The sequence below is a fragment of the Lissotriton helveticus genome, chromosome 1_1 (genome assembly GCF_964261635.1).
Source record: "Lissotriton helveticus chromosome 1_1, aLisHel1.1, whole genome shotgun sequence".
NCBI classification, from domain to species: Eukaryota; Metazoa; Chordata; class Amphibia; order Caudata; family Salamandridae; genus Lissotriton; species Lissotriton helveticus.
This window is the reverse complement of record NC_136057.1, coordinates 1742497498-1742501497: the sequence shown is the minus strand read 5'-3', so window position 1 is coordinate 1742501497 and position 4000 is coordinate 1742497498.

Below are 4000 nucleotides of genomic sequence, written 5' to 3'. Positions count from 1 at the left end.
ATTTACCGATCAGTATTTTTACCGATTCGGTAAATATACCGGTTGGTAAATTTACCGACCGGTATATTTACAGAATCGGTGAAATTGATATGTAGGTGGGACTCTTCTGAGTCCCACAAGGCCTACAAAATCGGTATTTTACCATCAAATTCAATTTGATGGTAAAATACCGATTCAGGTGTGCATGCACATGTGTGCATGCACACCTGTGCCATATGACAGGCAGACCTGCCCTTAGGGCAGGTATGCCTGCCACATGGCCCCCAATTCTTTTTTGGGGGTGCTAAAGGGTGTCAAAGTGACACCCCCTGCACCCTTGTCAAATTCGGTATTTACCGATTCGGTAAATACCGACCGGTAATGCCCCATTAATTCCTATGGGCTTCAAAGCCCATAGGAATGAATGGGGCATTACCGGTCGGTATTTACCGATTCGGTAAATACCGACTTTTAAAGATTCGGTAAATCCACATTTGGATTTACCTACATCTCGGTACTTCATATTTACCGACTCTTAAATACCGAATCGGTAAAATTCGGTATTTAAGAGTCGGTAAATATGATTTACCTACATCTGGCCCCTGAATCGGTATTTTACCATCAAATTGAATTTGATAGTAAAATACCGATTTTGTAGGCCTTGTGGGACTCAGAAGAGTCCCACCTACATATCAATTTCACCGATTCTGTAAATATACCGGTCGGTAAATTTACCGACCGGTATATTTACCGAATCGGTAAAAATACCGATCGGTAAATTTACCGAACGGTAAATTTACCAATTCTGTCAACATATGCCCCCTACATATCAATTGCCATTTACCGGTCGGTAACGGCCGAATTCGGCCGTTACCGACCGGTATTTCGCTACCTACATCTGGCCCTAGGTCTCCTCCCAAGAGACAGATGAGCAATTCTAGGAAGGGTAGCCTAGACTTACCGTATTCCAGGGTGAACCTGAGGAAGTTGTTCTGGTTGTTGAACCACTGGTGAAAGTTCTTAATGGTCTCCGCATCTCCACACTAGATGACAAAAATATCATCAATATATCTTTTCCACATAATTATGTGGGCCCTGTCAGGGTGTTAGGTGTCAGTATATGGCTGTCTTCAAAAGAATGCATATGCAGGTTTGCCAGGTTGGGGGCAAATGTACTACCCGTCGAAGTACCTGATGTTTGGAGGTATAGAGTGTCTTCAAAGTGTAAGATATGTTCTTTCATCACTATGTGTGCACAGTCCATGATGAATTGGACTGGAGTGATGGAATTGAGGTCTCTTTCTTGTAATAGGGTCTCGATGGTTGTGAGCCTCTCATCTTGCAGGATGCAGGTATATAAGGATTCCACATCGAAATGTAACCAAAGGATACTTCAGTGAGATGTCTAAGGACATTGTTGGTGTCTTGCAGGTATGTTGCTACAAAAGGGGGTGGTGATGGACAGAGCATATGAACCAATCAAACACTCACACCCAGTCAAAAGATCTGGGTTTGATCCATCACCGTTCTTTAGCCCACTCTGCCACCCCAGTTCAGACATGGCTATATGCAAATCAGTCTGACCCTGTGCCTCATGGGAACAGTCCAGCCCGAACTGCCAAGCCATGCCTTCCCTGGACCGCAAACAAGCTTCCGAGGACCGGTTTCTGGCATTACAGCCGTCTTCAGCCCGGCTTGCTTGAATCCAGTGGCAAAGTGAGCAAGGGACTCACGTCTGAGCATACCCTGCCACACTTATGGCGGCCAAAGCGGTACAAAAGGGGGTGGTGATGGACAGAGCATCTGAACCAATCAAACACTCACACCCAGTCAAAAGATCCGGGTTTGATCCATCACCGTTCTTTAGCCCACTCTGCCACCCCAGTTCAGACATGGCTATATGCAAATCAGTCTGACCCTGTGCCTCATGGGAACAGTCCAGCCCGAAATGCCAAGCCATGCCTTCCCTGGACCGGAAACAAGCTTCCGAGGACCGGTTTCTGGCATTACAGCCGTCTTCAGCCCGGCTTGCTTGAATCCAGTGGCAAAGTGAGCAAGGGACTCACGTCTGAGCATAGTGCTGCAACATTGGCTGCAGGCATGGCCCAATATGGTGCAGGAGGCAAACAATGGACTCCATCTGCATTTGTCACCCCAAGTGGGATGGGTATGCTCAGACGTGGGTCCTGTGCTCTCCATGCCACTGTAATCAAGCTATCCTGGCTGATGAGGGCTGATGAGGATGCTTGTTTCCAGTCCAGGGAGGTCCTGGCTTGGCAGTTCTGGCTGGACTGCTCCCATGGGGCACAGGGTCAAGACTGATTTGCATATGGCTAGGTTCAAACTGGAATGGCATGGTGAGCAAACAAACTATGGATTTAGGCCCAGATCTCTGTACTGGGGTGAATGTATGACATTGTTCTGCATTCTGTCCATCAACTGTTGTTTTTGCATATTGGTGCTGGCAGCTAGCCCGGAGATGATTGGGCGTTTATGTGTAGCTCGCCATCTCAAGTCAAATGCATGCCGACCAACCTCTCTGAGTCAGCTGTGAATGTGGCTTCGCAGTGTGGGCATGGCCTGTTTCATAGAGTGGGGTACGATTACAGTGACTCGCGCCCTGTCGGATATGCTATTTATGCCAAAGACATCATCAATAGCGCATGTGGAGTCTGGGGAATTTTGCCCCCATCTGCCTCCCATCTTCTGACGCTGGTGAATTTACCTTGTGAACCAAGGACTGCTTCCCAGTATTTCATAGAACATACCTACAGTCATGAGGAAGACTACTTATCCCATAGGGGTAATATTCGAGCTCTAAAACATGTCAACCAGAAAAAAGTAGCAGGGAACGTTGCTCGGCTCTCCTGTTGTTAATCTTGTTATTAGGTAGCAGCAGGATTTTTTTTATCTCACCCACATACCCTTTTAATATAGATCTGATAGTTAAACAAAGAGAAAACATAAAAGTTGATGTAAGGGACATCCCTTCACCCAAACGTGGGTAGCCCATATCTAGGAAGCTGTACAACCAGTGAAGAATAGTTTGCTCAGATGCTTCTAAGTGCTTGTGTGGAACTCACTGATGAAGCATACAACATTATGTAGGCAAAGGTTCATCATCCCATGTGTGAACATAAATGAACAGCAATTCCATAAGAGGTTTGGCTGTTTCTTCTTGGAGTTTTGTACTTTTTGTATATATATGTTTTTTTATTGAAATTGAACAACAGTCCTTTAACGCCTCTCATTACCTAGTGTGTTAGCTGCTTGTGTTGTACTTGTCATGTATGTGTGGGAGAACCGTGTGATGTCACTACTGCTTCAGCGACATTTCTGTAGTGAAGTTAGCAGGCTAGTGGTTGTGGGTGGAGTTAGGGGGTGGACAGGAAGAGGAGGGAACCCACGAGGAAGAGGCAGTTAGAACAGGGACAGGAGACAGGTTGGAAGCACTAAAATAAAGCTCCAAGTTACATAGCAATAAGTGTCTGTGTTTATTGTAGCAGGATGCTACAACTGGCGACGAGGGTGGGATTGCACTGACTGCAGCCCACAGGATCACAGAAAGGCACCCTGTCTCCTGCGGCGTCGAGGGAAGAGCTCCGCTGCCGAGTAAAGCTAAGGCCTGGTGTTTGTGGCCGAGAGCGAGTGACTGCGACCCTGTCCAGCGCCACACGGCGAGTGAGGAGGTGTCCTGGAGGAGAGGACGCTGCCCCGATAACCTTGCAGCCAAGCGCGGCTAAACGCGCCAAACCGGAGCTTGAATACCGGTGAAAGTAAAACCTCACGCCCGATGCGTGAGGTTTGGCATGCGGTCGGCGTAAGTGAGAGCGGGAACTGTGACAGTGAGCTGGGAGCCCACCCCAAACTCACCTGAGGACTGCTGTGGCCTGCTGTGTCCGAAAGAGAGTGCCTCCTGGTGTGGACTGCCCCCGTGAAGGTCCACTGTCAAGTGCTGCTGAGCGCGGTGAAATTGTGCCCGGCGTCGGAAAACCTCACGCCGGATGCGTGGGTTTTGGCA